Source organism: Lissotriton helveticus, chromosome 1_1 (assembly GCF_964261635.1).
Source record: "Lissotriton helveticus chromosome 1_1, aLisHel1.1, whole genome shotgun sequence".
NCBI lineage: Eukaryota > Metazoa > Chordata > Amphibia > Caudata > Salamandridae > Lissotriton > Lissotriton helveticus.
This window is the reverse complement of record NC_136057.1, coordinates 847601610-847618536: the sequence shown is the minus strand read 5'-3', so window position 1 is coordinate 847618536 and position 16927 is coordinate 847601610. Positions and strand designations below refer to the sequence as shown.

The window sequence follows — 16927 nt, the reverse complement described above, 5'->3', positions numbered from 1 at the left end:
ATTAGTCTGGCAGTCCCCGGGTCTCTCTGCGTATTGCAGTCGCCATCTGCCCATCTCAGGTATCGGCTAGCCATCCTATACTATGTCCGTCCATTCCTCCATTCCGCACCTCTCTGTGCCGAACGGAATGTGCTCAAGTCATATGTCCATTTTAGTGCGCCTATTTGGACTTCTTAGGCTAGAGCTAGTTGGGATTTACCCGCGCTCTCAGAATATTGTGGGGGGGGGGGGGATGGGAAGGGGTGGCTAGACAACCCGGTGAAGATTTGTTTGTGAAGTGAGGCAAGGTTGTGGGTGGACCACCCGTACACACAGCACCCTACTTGCAGACTAGGATTGTATGTAACTTTTATTGCGTGCGGAAACACCAGTTTTGAGGACATATCGTTTTTCAGTTTTCTTTACGCATACCTTTTTGCAGCACAAGACATTGTTTGCGCTGAAAATATTTTGTGGAAACTATGGGGCATGTTTACAAAGAATTGACGCAGGGCTGCCCTGTGCTAATTAGAAAGGGCAGGAATGCACTGTATTTACAGTGCATTCCTGTCATTTCAGCCAATACACAATTAGCAGCCCTGTGCCAACGAAGGCACCCTTGCACCATAATGCAAGGATGTCTGTGTTGTTGGCATGATTGTTTTTGTGCAGGAAGGGACATCTTCCAAAAACAATCATTGGAGGCGTTTTCCTTTCTATGGGGCATATTTACTAGGAAATAGCGCAGCACTGTAAGCAATTTTGCAGTGCTGCACTGTGTCATGTCAAGACGCAGGAATTCACCACATTTACAAGAATACGGTGCACCCCTGTGTTTTCTCTTGCGCTAAAAATAGTTACCTAGCGTTAACACAAATGCCCTTGCGTAATGGTGAAAGGGTGCCTGCATTGCAGAGATGATTTCCTGCAACACAGAAACCCTTGCACCCCCTGGAACGCAGGCACCCTTGCACTATGGTGTAACTATGGTGTAACTATCTTGGTCTAACTATATCTGTGTCAGCAACAGCCTGGCTGTCTCTCCCTATTTCTATCTGACTCTCTCGGTGTGTGTTTTTTTTTATCTATTTGCCTCTATTTGTGTCAGTTTCTATCAGTTTCTCTATCTGTATCTGCATCATTCTATCTCTGAAAATACCTACCTCAGCCTCTATCTGTCTGTCCATGTATTTATGTAAATGTAAATGTAAATGTACAGGAATTTATATAGCGCAAATCACCAAGCGGTTTCTAAGCGCTTGCTTAGGGAACCCGTCCTGGTATTCCCCTGTGAGATAACCCTGGCTGGGTATCTGCAAGGTGAAAGCCAGGCATCCCGCCACGAGGGGCCGTTGTGGAGATTAAGCAAGCTATTGCCCAGAGTCGCAGAGTGTGAACCCGTGAATTGAGTAGGCACCGGAGCGAGAATTGTCGAGTCCATGGACATTTTAGGACTCAAGACCCCGCCGAGCCGGGAATTGAACCCTGGTCCCGGGCTGACCTCTGCTTCCAGGTCTGCCTCCTCTAACCAGTGAGCCACACTTCTCCAGTGTCTCTGTCACTACCTGTATTTAACTATCTATGCCTCTTTATCACTTTTACTGTATCTATTTCTCTCTCCCTGTCCTTAACTCTGTATCTATCTCTAAATGTATCTGGCTCTATCTATCTCTTCTGCTATCTGTCTAAATCTATCTCTATCAATCTATACCTCTATCAATCTATGCCTCTATCCATCTCTGCCTCTCCCAGTCTTTATCTCTGTCTCACTCTATCTATTCGTAGCCTGATCTGTCTCTCTACCTCTTTCTTTCACACTGCATCTATCTGTTGCCTCTGTCTCTATCTAAACAAAATGCTTACTAAAAGAAAACTAACGTTACAAAGGATAGGGTTACAAAGGATAGGTAAACACTGAAAATGAATGCAAAAGCATACCTAATTAATACCTATATTTTTGGTATTCACAACATATACTCCTGCCATCATCCTCTGTGTTTACTGCCAGCTGTAAAAACTGCTATGCAAAGTCAGCAGGCTAACAATACCAACATTAGGCCGCAAAATAATTGCATTTGGACTCTGAGTAAAATTGCTCCACAACAAATCACAAACGTATAGCTAACTAATGGGGAAGGAAGTCCTAGTGCCTTATAGCACCTATATAATTTAGGAACATACAAAACACTCACTCTCTCAATGACTAACTCTGTCTCGTGCAATATAACTAACACTCTCTATCACTAACTGACTCTCTCACTGACTCACTGTGTATCACTAACTAACTCTTACTGACTAACTCTCTCTCACTGACTTGATCCCTCTTTGTCAATAACTTACAAACTCTCTCACTAACTAAACGTCTCTCGCTCTCTCACTAACTTACTCACACTCTCAATCTCTCTCATTAACTGGCTAACTCTCTCACTAACTAAGTGACTTTTTCTCACAGTGAATGACTAACTCTCACTAACTGACTAACACTTAATAACTAACTCTCTCACTAACTGAACAAATGTTAGTTGTAGCCACACCAAAATATAAAAGGACATCACAAACAAACATTGGGACGGGCAGATAAAAGATAACAGCATTAAAAGGACAAAAAAAAAGTAAGACATTATTTATTGTTCATACGTTTTAAATATGATCATTGAGTTTTACATAATGTTTTGGTGATATATAGACGCTAACAGAAAACCTAAAATGTATCTTTCTTAGATCTTTTTAGCATGATACACACTTATGGACAGCACAGCTTAAATATTTAGGCTAATACAATATCTCTGGCAGAACACCTATAAGGTTTCTAAGGGAGTACCTATTGTTTATGCCTGTCATTAAATATTATTTTATATTATGCTACAATGCTCCTATTAAACTTCACAAAACTTATTAAGCTTAGCGTCTCTTACGCTTTCACACAAAAATATACATACACTTATTTTTTAAACTAGTCTTCTAATATATAACTATTACTTATTGTAAAGCACTTATATATATTCTAAAAAAAGACACCTGCTGAGACACTGTAAATTTATGCTACATCATTATCTATTTACAACAATCTGTGAGGGGGTTCGTCAATCGCTGTCTGAAGTCACACATATTCCTCTATCGGATGATGCCCTGTCCTGCCTCGTGGGCCTCCGCAGACGCTCGAAGGTCCAGAAGGTACTACTGAAGTTCACTGACTTGGCCCTCATATTAGCAATTAGAGCCCTCACCATGAGATGGAAATCCCCTAGATGCCCAACATTATCCAGCAGGCAAGATGAGATGGTACAATGGGGAAAGGCAGAAGGTGCAGCCCTTCATAGAGAAGAAGTAAGGGGCCTTTGAAAACAACCCATTTCCATTGACTGGGAGATCATGCTACATGAGTTTGAATCGCTTGACCTACTGCCCCCAGGGGATGCTCCGACCCCATAATACACTGAGTCAGAATACGACTCGTTCATGATGGGTTTCGGGACCCTGACCTACAAGTCACGTTCCATGTTCACTGCGGACTCCCCTAACACCGCATTGCTGGCACCCCCTTTCAGACCCTAATGACCAATGTAGACTTCGACCGACCAGGAGCAGGGATTGGGTGGGTTAGGGTGGGAGGGGACATAGTTTGAATCTGTTGTTCATGTTGACTGGAAATATAACTACTTTATGCTGCAGATTTATCCGTTATACCTGCAATGGCTGGCTACTTACATTGCCTACTGATACCATTTATCCTCTGTTTCTTGGTAACCATTAGGGAAGGAATAGGGCAGATTCATGACATATATCTGCTGTAATTTCTGTAAGTCCAAAACGACTGTCTATTCATGTTGTTCCTTGCACTGACTTTGATATTACGGTCATTAATAAAGTATGTTAAAAAATGATCTATTTACAACAAATGTGCATCTTCATGACGTTGTTTTTACTTCTATACAGATTCCTTTGTTGGGCGAAACGCAAACAACCAAAAAGGTAAGAGATTTCGAAAAAATAGCACGCAGTGAAAAAAGGGGATAGTATTCACTACAAAGACACATTTCTTTCAGCAGAGGAAATATAAACAGAAACTGTCTATAATACCTACTCCATAACACCAATACATACACTATGCATAACAGTTTGCAAGCTAATTATCATCAAGGTCATTAAAGATTTAGTAGCAATTCACAGGGGAAATAATGCCTACCAAATAGTACTTTTGCCATTTTACATAGCTTTTACAAATCGGTTACTACATGGAATTCAAACGATTTACATTATATAATGAACCTTGGAGATGTATTTATATATAAAAATGCATTCCAATAACAAAGAAATGCTTATACATCCAGATGACTTACCTAAATATATAGAACATTATAATAACATATATTCAATAACGCTAAAGAAACCTTATTATGGTAACGTTCTACAATCTTTTGATACTTTATATCCAGATATTAAATCGGCATTAACCCCTTGCACGCTGCCTCGACTCTGCGCCTGTGAATCGCGAGTGGGCGGGTTCATGACGGCCCCCAGCCGTCATCAGCACACGAGCGCCGTAGTGCATGACGGATGGGGGCCATCATCAGCATGCAAGGGGTTAAATTTAACTATAAATAGGCATTATGGCATACTACTTTGTATGAGTGTGTATGTTGCTTCAATTTTTAAATATATGGAAACATACTTTATGTTTGATTCACATAGCAGAAATAACCAAGGCATGCCGCACCCTAATGGGACATGCATTACTATTGAAATCCAAACTTTTGTAGGAGTAATGGGCTATATTTTAAAGCTTGCACACTGCATTAAAGTTCCATATGAGGGATGTGTTGCCTTTGAATTAACTCCAATAGATATAAGTACTACTCTACAAAATGCAGTTAGAAATAACAAAAAAAACTGATTAATCAGAGTAATAAGCCTATTGGTACATAAAACACAAGTATCTTTTAAATCAGGTATCGATACAATAATCACTGCTACTGAACATATAGAAATAATAGAAAATAAAACAGGTGGCAATAAGAATAATGATTCACATCTGTCACCAACAAAAATATCTATAATACAAACAAAACACAAGCCCAAAAATATTAATAGTGTAGGCAATGCTTTATTACCAAACACACAAAAAAGAAAAAGCACTATTACTAGAGCAGACAACTTAGTTTCCAGCAAAAAAAGGCGTGCGGAGCATAACATACACAATGTAGTTAAAAAGAAGTGACCCAAGCAAACAAACACACAAACATTTAGAAATGTAATTAGGAAGTTGCATAAGAAATATTATATGGTCCAGAGTACATTTGTACTATTTGTAATCAATTATGGCACAAAAATTCTTTGAAGAATACCCGTATTATATTGACATGGGGAAAGTGTATACAATGTAACATTAGCAAAACAAAACAAATTATATTTGTAACACTTGCTTTACTTACATTATTAAAGATAAAATACCACCATGTTCTCATTTAAATGGGATGAATTTTCCAAATGTGCCAATGGAATTACATTTACATAATTTAGAAGCAAGATTAGTTCACCAAGAATTCCATTCCTACAAATTAGAACTTTATCACTTGGGTTTCAAAAATCTTTAGCGGGTGCCGTTGTTAATGTACCTGCAGATGTTACGACAACCGTAACCATTTTGCCAAGGCAAATTAATACACCATGACAATTCCTGTAAAATTTAAAAGGAAGTTAGCGTACAAATCATACACACATTTCGAAAATGTTAGGCCAAATAAAGTAAAACAAACTGCTATATGGGTATCAAACAATAGTGACATGTTTAATGAATATGGAGTCACTGTTAATCCTGATTGGGAGTATATACCACCTCAAATAAACGATTGCAGTGAAACTTCCGAAACAAATGATTCTTCAGATACTTCCAACAACATAAAAGCTGGAAATTTAGATACTATGGGGCACATTAGGATGTCGGGCGGACCATCGTATAGAGGGACCGCCCGCCATAAGGGCGGGGGTCCCGTGCCTGCCATTAGGATGAGCCCGCCACAGTGGCGGGCGCATCCTGCATCCCTAACATTGTGGCGGGCAGAGCACTCAGCACCGCCCGCCACAATGTTAGGGAGGCATGTTGTGCACTTCCATGCACAACATGGCAGGCACCGCGCGGTGCCTGCCATGTTGTTCATGGAACTGCATGTGCACGCCCCCCTGGAGTCCTTGGGGGCCCACAACGGACCCCCCTAGCAGACTCTGCATGCCTTTCCGTGGTGGCTAAAGGCACATTGTAATATGGCTGCGGTGTCTGAAAGACACCGCCACCATATTGCAGCCTTTTCCGCCCCAGTTGCAAGTCGACCGGGGCGGAAATGCGGCGGACCCCCCTAGCCATTCTAATATGGCGGGGGGTCATTTGTGCACGGATGGCGGGCGTATTGCGGATGGCGGCGGGGGCAATCCGCCCGTCATCCTATTGGGGCCCTTTGTTAGCAAAGTTTAGCACCTGCTGAACATAACACACCAAAAGGTTTATATGAAGACAAAAATTCAGAATTTTTAGCTTTCCCAACAATTTTTAGTGGTGAGAGAAGACCTAACAATAAAGATAGACATGCACCTGTACATTATAGTACAATATGTCAATGGGAATTAAGAAGTTATGATAGAAGAGTAGCAAAATCAATAACTAATATTTATTTTCTTTAAGCTGAAAAAATTGCACATTAAACAAATACAAGGTAAAATTAACATTTCACGAAGGAAACATTTTAATAATGGTAAATGTATTACTGCAAAAGACAAAGTATAATTTAGAAAATGTCTTACAGTACAGTGAAGGATACACCATTTTAAAAACTATCCACAGTTCCCCACCATACTGGGAAAATTGCAATAAGGATTTGTTTGCTATGATAAGACAGCTTAAAATTCCAACTTTTTTTTCTTACCTTATATGCTGTAGAAACAAAATGGCGGCATTTAATAAATGTACTATTAAGAGTAGAAAAATTAAGGAATGCACAGAAGAAGAGTTTCAAAACATGCCTTGGGAAACAAAGTGTAAATTAATTCAACAAGATCCTATTACATGTGCAAGGCATTTTGACTATCAAGTTAGGACATTATTTAATTGCATTTTAATGCATAACAATAATCCCATTGGGAAATTAATTTACTACTTCTATAGAGTAGAATTTCAACCGAGAGGTTTACCACATATACATGCATTACTATGGATTGAAAATGCACCACAATACGGTGTAGAAACCGTAGAGGAAGTAATTACATTTATTGATAAATATATCACATGTAGTAAATCACAACAGCCAGAAATACAACCTTTAATATCTCTACAAAGGCATGGGCACACCAAAAACTGCAGAAGGAAAAACAAACGGACATGCAAATATCAATATCCTACATATCCAATGTTACACACTATAGTACTAGAATCTTTAACACATGACGAAACAGATAAAGAGTGGCAAGAAAAAATCAAAATAATCCATGAAGCTATGAATAATCCTGATTTTAATACACTAGATTTTACACAATTCTTAGACGTAATAAAAATGGATAATAAGCAATATATTACTTGTATAAGATCAATCGTTGAAAAAACAACACTTTTCTTAAAGAGAACACCAGCAGAATGTTTTATTAATAACTATAATTGTACTATTTTAGAAGCTTGGAGAGCAAACATTGACTGACAGTTTATAGTGGATGCTTATGCTTGTGCTGTACACATTATTTCATATATTAGTAAATCACAAAGAGGAATGAGCAAACTAATTGCACAAGCTGCTAAATAAGTAAGTAAATTACAATGCTAATGTTAAAGAACAACTTAAACATAGGAAACAAATTCCTAAACAGTACAGAAATAAGTGGTCAGGAAGCTGCATACCTCATACTTCAAATTCCATTAAGGAAAAGTTATCGCTCATTTGTATTTATTAATACTAGCCCTCCAGAAAAAAGAACTTATTTAATGAGAGATATAGATAGTATAAATGCATTACCAGATACATCAGCTAACATCCAATGTGATAATATTATACTAAAATGCAGCAAACGTCCAAAAGCATTTGAACAATGCACATTAGCTGATTATGCATCTGATTATAATTACATTCATAAGAGTAAAGTAAGGAAAGATAAAAATGACAGTGAAAACTTGCTCACAGAAACAAATTTTTACAGCTCAGATGAGGCAGAACTAGAAATAGAAAACAAAAAAGATGAGGGAGTAAATATACACATATACACTAACCATACCTTAACTAAATGCACATGTACTAAAATTATATGTACTGCAGATTTAACAAAAACAATGACCCTGAAAATTATTATAGAGAAATATTAATGCATCACTATCCATGGAGAGAAGAGAGTAAAATAATTTGTAGATATGCATCTTAATATTTATAATAAATGTAATGGGGAGATTGCAGAATGCAATACTGAAATAAACAATGAAATAGTAATAACACGCCTCTATCACCAATAACAATCCCTTCTGAAATAGCTGGCAATGAGGGATACAATAATGAACAGCAAATTCTATATGACTTGTATTAGAAGCATTGTTGAAGAACAAACTCTAACTAATTCCATCTTGCCAGATGAAAAATACTATACATTATGCATAATTTAACCGAGGAACAATTACATTTTGTTTACCATCATTTGCACTGGTAAAAAATTTAAGAAACACCATGCTATACATTTTGCACAGGAGGGGCAGTAGTTGGAAAGAGCTTTCTAATTGCTGCACTATATCAAACAATAGTAAGTTATTATATTACAAAAGCAGGTGAAAATCCAGACAATATTTATATATTACTTACAGCTCCAACAGGCAAAGCAGCACTTATTATTAATGGTTAAACACTACATAGCACTTTTAAAATACCTGTATCACAAAGTTTAAATTATAAGCCGCTAACTCATGAACAACGAACGGCTCTGAAAAGTCAACTGATGCATGTTAAAGTTGTAATTATTGATGAAATGTCAATGGTTGGGAGAAATATGTTCAATTAAATACATACCAGGCTACAAGAAACAAAAAGCATCTAATCAACCTTTTGGAGGGATTTAAATTATAGCTATTGGAGACTTTTATCAATTGAAACCAGTTTTCGACAGCTATATTTTTGAAGAAGGAAAATAATAATATGGACCGTTAAGTACTAACTTATGGGTAGAACATTTGAAACTATTTGAACTAACAAAAATATTGCGACAAAAAAATGACCTTCATTTTGCAGAATTACCGAAGAGATTAAGAGGGGGGAAACATATACAACAAGATATTTCAGACATAAAATAGCATGAAATAAAACCAGATGACAGTCTTAGCAAAATAATACCATATATAATGTCAACTAATATTGAAGTAAATGACAACAGCAATAAAGTTTTAGTACAACATAGCCCGCAATGTCCCGTTTTCACAACAATAGCTAAATATACCCTCAGTTCAGATCTTGCTGAGAAAGTAATAGAAACAATACTAAAACAATTACCAAAAGATACTACAAAAATAATGGGACTTGCACACACATTACAAATAGCTTTAAAACTATGATATGATTTAACTTGTATTGTTGATGTTAATGATGGGTTAACAAATGGAGCTTCAGGTTTAGTACAGTTAGTTGAAATCATTAATAATACACCATTTATTGTTTGGGTTGAATTTAATAATCAAACTGTTGGGAAAATAACAAGAGAACAAAATAAACACTTATATCACTCACAAATTTCAGCAACATGGACACCAATAAATCCTATAGCAAGACACTTTCAATTCACTAAGAAATGTATAACTATTATACGCAAACAGTTTCCATTATGGCAAGCATCTGCAAGAGCTATACATAGGAGGACACAAGGTGAAACTATATAACCCCTTCATATACACATTAATAACAGTAAAATTCATCACTTGCAATATGTAGCTTTAAGCAGAGCAAAATCTATTGGAAACATATATATTCAAAACTTTAATGAGGAAAGATTTATAGTACATCACAAAGTAAATGATGAAATGCAAAGATTAAGGACACATATGCAACTAGAAATATCTGTACCACAAATAGGAACATACAGTACACATGTTAATATTATCGCACACAATATACAAAAACATTTTAAATCAATTTTATCCGATAAAAACATGTTAAAAGCAGACATTATTTGCTTAACAGAAATAAACACTACAAAAAGCCACCCAACACAACTTTCCAATAGAACAATATCATCATATAATATTTTATAAATACCATACATAAAATACAAACCATGAAATGGTAATTTACTACAAAAGGGAGATTTTTATTCTACCTATTTATGAAACACAACAAGGGATTGACATTTTACATTTTACATTACTTATTAATAATACTAATGACCTACTTATAATAGTATACAAACCACCATATATATGAATATATGCACTATTGCAAACAATCCTAAACATAACTAACTTTTACCCTAGCTATAAATATATCATTATGGGAGAATTTAACGTAGATTTAAAAACAAAATGAACAAAAACTGCTGAACTTCTAACATTCATAGAACTACAATTACAATGCAAACAAATCATAGACAGTTACACAACAAACTACCAAACGTTATTAGATCACATACACAAATAAAATATTACAAAGCTATGGAACATTAGAATGCTATTATAGTGATCATAAATCTTTATGGATATCAATTTAAAATACTAAAATTTTTTCTATCATTTCAGATGATGACTATTCAAGAAATCATTAATAAGCCAGCAGAAGACAACAAACCGTATCAAAAGCCAATCAGAGTCAACGTTATACAGTGTTCACCCAAAACATACTACAAAAATGAAAAAACAGGACAACAAAGTTGTGCATCATTTGGGGTTAGCAGATGCAACTGGAAATATCAAAGCAACATGTTACCATGAAGAATTTTACAATCAAACCAAGGAAAACAATGGTATACAAATTCGCAATTTTTTAAACAAAAACAATACAATCATACTAACCAAACAAACAAAAATTTCAAAATTTCCTGCAATGCCACTCTCAGAATTTATGGTGAAAGAAGCAGAAAAAATATTGCAACCACCTGCACCACCAGCATCACCAATAAAGGCAATTAAAGACGCAAGTTTGAAAAGCCTTATGACTGTTTGCGGGACAAATGCTGAAGTAAGTATCAACCTCCCTCTAACTTACTATACCTCTAACTCACTCTTCCTCTACTTTTACCCAAACCAAATTTGACACAATCAATATCATCATTTATCTCCAAAACCCTATTTCTTTAATAAGCCCCCACAAAATCTCTCTATAACTCTCTATTATAGTAACTCTATCGGACAATATCTAGGGCACTCTCTCTTTCCCCCTAACTCTCTCTCTGCCTCTATATATTTAAATCCAATCTGTATATAACTCAATATATGGCCCTCACTCCATTTACCTCTAAATACTTAGAAAAACATAACAATAAATACCTATAGCTCATTCTTAACATACAACTACATTTATTCACTATTTATCGATCGCCCCCAAACTTTACCTTAAATACACTATCTCTACATTCATCACAATAAAATTCTAATACTAAGTATCACTAACTCTATCACTAAATGTCTGTCTAAGTGTTGCTCAAACTAACTTCATCACTAAAAATCTATATCGATAATCAATAAACTAACTCTATCTTTAAATAAATAGAACTTAATCCCTCTCTCGCACTAATTAACTCACTCTCTATCACTGAGTAACTCTATCACTAACACTCTATTTTTAATTTGAAAAAACTCAATCAGTACATCACTAAGTCTCACACTCTCTCCTTCACTACTTAATTGACAAAATCACTGGCTCTATATCACACACACTAACTAACTTACTCTCTAAAGCTCTAACTAACTCACTAACTCTCTCACTCGACATATAAATGTCAAAAGCACTCAAAACAAAATCACTAAATAACTAAATCTTTAGTTCTGTCGATCACTCTATATACGGCTCTCTCTCACCCTCTTCCCCCCAAAAATTAATTTTAAAAACACTTCAAATATACCTATACCCCCTTCTTAATATACCTACAAAACACTTCTATAGTTATCGATCTGCCTCTACCTTTACCTCAAACACACTATCTCTATCCTTCATCTCACACTACATTTCTATTCATTTATCACAGACTCAAACACTAAATATATATCTAAATCTTACTCTTACTAACTAAATAGAAAAACTGTATAACACTAACTATGTAAAAAAATCTAACTTTCATTATCTAACTATAAATCCCTCCCTCACACTAAAGTTTTCACTCTATATCAATAACTAAGTGTAGCCATACCAATAATTTTAAAAATACGCTATTAAGAACTCAATAACTCTCACAATCTCTCCTTCACTAACTAATTAACTAAATCAATTAATCAATATCGCAAACAATAACTACCTCACTCCCTATAACTCCAACTACATCACTAACTTTCTAACTAAATATCGCCCAGTAGCAGTCAAAATACAAGTTTCTAAAAAAATTAATAGTTTTAGCTCACTGCAAATTTCCAATAAAATACTGAAAAAAACATCTCAATATATAGCTTTACACCCTTTTATATATACCGCCACAAAACTTTGCCATTTATCAATATGCCTCAACCATTATATAAAAAACACAATATCTCAAACTTCATCAGGCTATAAAAACCAAGGGGCCAATTAGGATGGCGGACGGATCGCCACCGCCATGCAGGTGGTGGAGATCAGTCCACCATCTGTGCCCGTACGCCACCAATTCCCCCCGCCATATTACAATGGCGGGGTGGACCGCTGCGGACAGAAACACTGTCCGCCGCTTTTCCGCCCCGGTCGCCTTGCGGCCGGGGTGGAAAAGGGTTCATATGGCTGGCGGTGCCTTCCAGACACCGCCAGCCATATTACAATGGCGGGCTGCAGATGCCTTTCCGTGGCGGCATTGCTGCCCCGAGAAAGGCATACGGGCTTTGCTTTGGGGGCCCGTTGCGGGCCCCCAGGGTGAAGGGGTGGGGTGAGGGATGCACATGGGGGGTGCCAATGGTACCCCCCTGCGTTTCACAGTACAACATGGCAGGCACTGCGCAGTGCCTGTCATGTTGTGCTGTGAAACGCACAACATGCATTTTTGACATTGCAGCGCACGGTGCTTTCAGGACTGTCCGCCGCAATGTTAAAAATGCGGGATGCACCCGCCACTGTGGCGGGTGCATCCTAATTCAGGGCACAGTACCTCCGCCCTTGTGGCGGATGGTCCCTGCCCCAGACAGGATGGCGGACAGACTTTGTCCGTCCGCCATCCTAATCGACCCCCAAGTCGGGTATCACTAACTCTATCACTGGATATCTGTCTAACTCTTACTATTTTAAATTAAATCTATAAAAACCTATAACACAAAGTGATAAAATAACTCTCTTTAAAAATACTAACTCTAAATCCCTCTCTCTCAATAACAAACTCACTTCCTATCAAAAACTAACTATATCACTAACGCTCAATAAATAACTAAATCAAACCCTCTCACATTAACTCACAAACTCTTACACTCTCTCCTTCACTAATTCAAAAACCAAATCACATACTAAATATCACTTACATTAACTAACTCCCTGTAGCTCTAACTAACTCACTAACTCTCTCACCAACGTTCAAAAAATAAATCAGTACAGAACTAACTCTTTATCTATGTATTTTTTGTTTCAGGGAGAAGAAATAAAAACAGTCTTCATCAATGGACAAAAAACTAGCCTAAAATCTATAACCATAAAAGATGCCACGGATTTTGTGAAGGTTACATTATAGCGAGAGGCAACCGAATTTGAGATAAAAATTGAAAAATACGTGACATTAACACATGTCACTGTACATGAATTCAATGGCCCAAAATTCTTGAATACAACATGACACAGCCAAATGCAAGTAAGTATAACAATTAAAAATATAATAAACCCTACATATAGTATGGTAGCACTAACTCTATGTCTAACTCTTGCTCTTACTAACAAAATCAATAATAATCTATATTGCTACCTAATTACAGAACTCTCTCTTTATAAAACTAACTCTAAATCCAGGTATCTCAATAAATAACTTGCTACATATCACTCACTAACTCTATCACTAACAAAAAATACATAACAGACTCAAAGATACTCTCATTAACTCACTAACTCTCACACGCTGTCCTTCACTAATTAGTTTACTTAATCACTAAGTCTATTTTTATCACTATAACTAACTCACTATAGCTCGAAATAACTCACTACCTATCTCAGTAAGTATCTCTCAATTGCACTAAAAAAAGTTAAGAAATTTCTTTCTAAAAAACTACATAAACAGCTATATCTCTCACTAACTCACTAACTCTCGCACAAACTGTCACTGTCTCACAATATAATGACTCCATCTATCAGGGGTAACTAACTAGCACTCTAACACTCTCTCTCTCTCATAAAAAACTACATCCTAACTTGCTCTATCAATATCACTAACTCACTTTCACTGTCAATAACTCACTAACTTACTGAATAAGTCTCTCTCACTCTCTCTCTATCACTAACTAACTCAGTAACTAACTCCCTCGATCACTAAGGGCCAATTGCCGAAAAATCGCAATTTTGCTTTGTGGTATGTATGAGGCACATCTGTGTGCAAAATAACGAATCACAAAATTTGCGATTCCTTATTTTGCAGTTGCATTTAAGGAATCGCAAATTTGGCGATTCCTTAAATGCAATGTAAGAAGCACCAAAAAAGTGCAATTTGGCCTCAAGAAATCGCAAATTACCACCAACTTCAAGTTGGTGGTAATTTGCGATTCCTGTGAAAAATGCACTTTTTTGAATTTTTCAAAGTGCAATGTGAAGCACATACATACCCTTAAGGCATGTATGTGCGCCACATGTGCACCCATGCTTATTTCAGGGGTGCAACAGGGTGTCCTTTTGACACCCTTGCACCCTTGAAATTGCATTCTCAATTTGCGATTCGCTAATTGCTAATTGCAAATTGAGAATGTCTTCCCATTCATTCCTATGGGCCTCTAGGCCCATAGGAATGAATGGGGAGGCATTCCTTAATTGCGAATCACAATTTGAGATTCGCAATTAAGGAATATGTAGGATTCGCAAAATGTATTGCAAATCCTACATACATAGCATTTTGAGATTCTCAAATAGCGATTTGCAAATTATCGCTATTTGAGAATCGCAAAATGACTTTTTGATACATATGGCCCTAAATAACTTACTAAAAAATAAAAATAAATCTAAATTACAAACTGTCTCTCACTCACTCAAACACTCTATAAGTAAATAACTAATTTACCAGTTATCGCAATCAATACCTACCTTACTAACTCACTCAATCACTCACACCATAAATAACTCTCTCCTTTCACTAACTAAAACACTAAATCTCTCACACATTAACTAACTCTCTTACTCTCTCTCAAAATCTATCGAAAAATCACTCTTTCATTCTCTTTCTTACTCAAAGAATAACTAACTAAATCTCTCAATAACTAATTAACAATATATCAACTACATCACAATCCATAATTTCAAACATATATCACTTGCACAGTAAAAAACTAATAAACTCTCTCTATCACAATTAATAACTATCACTGTTTCTATCTCACTAACTATGGGGTCGATTATGATTGCGGTGATTCCGCATCCTCCGGGCCAGTGGAAGCTGATCCGCGGGGTGTTGACCGCAATTTGGTGGCGGTGTCTGCAAGACACCGTCAGCCAAATTAGGATGTGTGTGAAAACATGCTATTCCGCGGCGGCTTTTCCGTCGTGGAAAAGCATGTGGACCTTTGCTTCTGGGGGCCCCTTGCGGGCCCCCAGGGTGAAGGGGGGGTGGGGGTGCACATGGGGGGTACCTATGGTACCCCCCTGCATTTGCATGCACAAAGCGGCAGGCACCGCACGGTGCCTGCCGCTTTGTGCATGCAAATGCAAAGCATGCATTTTTAACATTGCGGCGGGTGCTGCTTCAAGCAGCACCCGCAGCAATGTTAACGATACGGGATGTGACCGCCAGGGTGGCGGTCACATCCTAATTGGCATGGAGGGAACGCCGCTGCCCCCCTGCGGACGGTCCCTCCACCTCGGGGGTGGTGGACGGACACAGGTCCGTCCGCCATCATAATCGAGGTCTAAGTTTAGATAAAACTAACTTTTACAAAGGAATAAGTTTATAACAGCAAAAATAATATTTACTTTTACATCACTTCACAGGTAAAAGAACCACCACCAGACGCAATCAAAATATAAATATATGGCATTGAAAAGACGGAAGGAGAAATAAGTACTGTTATTACAAAACACAGAAACATTTCAATCAATGGAGATAAGCAATCAACTTCTCATGGATTGGTTTATGATTCCTACAGATGTGGAAGACTTAGCGGATGATCTTATGCACCATTTGCCACAAACATGTGAAGTTATATTTTGCAATGGGATAGTAATTAAAATATTGAAAGATATTTCACCAGAAGAAATGTTGTAAATTGCCATGATTGACAATCCAAAGTAAATAGTTACTGCAAACAATTACCGTACAAAATTTGCAATCTACAAATTATGATAATACATTTTAAAAAAAAAATCTTACGGCTGTTACTCATTACAAAAATAAATTATGTTCATTTGCCTATTTGTTTGCAAAACAACACTTTCATTAAATTATTTTTTCCTCTCACTAGCTCACTAACTCTCTCACTAACTTGCTCTCACTAACTACATCACAAATTCTAGCTTCATCTATTAAAATCTGAAACAAAAAAAATCTATATAACTTACTCACATATTCTACCTAAATAGATCTCACATTCTAGAACTCAAGAACTAACTAGGTCTCTCAATAACTATCTCTATCTCCAGCTGAATCTCACTCAATAGAT

At 36.9% G+C, this 16927-nt stretch overlaps 1 long non-coding RNA gene across 3 annotated transcripts in view; it reads left to right on the top strand.

The window, feature by feature from the left end:
- The window catches only part of LOC144770964 (uncharacterized), a 134740-nt gene extending 118068 nt beyond the window's left edge, over positions 1-16672 (top strand). For all 3 annotated transcript variants that reach the window (XR_013599073.1, XR_013599078.1, XR_013599075.1), the window contains 4 exons: positions 3916-3951; positions 10718-11156; positions 13714-13929; positions 16260-16672. This is a non-coding gene — a long non-coding RNA (uncharacterized LOC144770964). The remainder of the gene's footprint in view (positions 1-3915; positions 3952-10717; positions 11157-13713; positions 13930-16259) is intronic.
- The last annotated feature ends 255 nt before the right edge of the window (positions 16673-16927 follow it).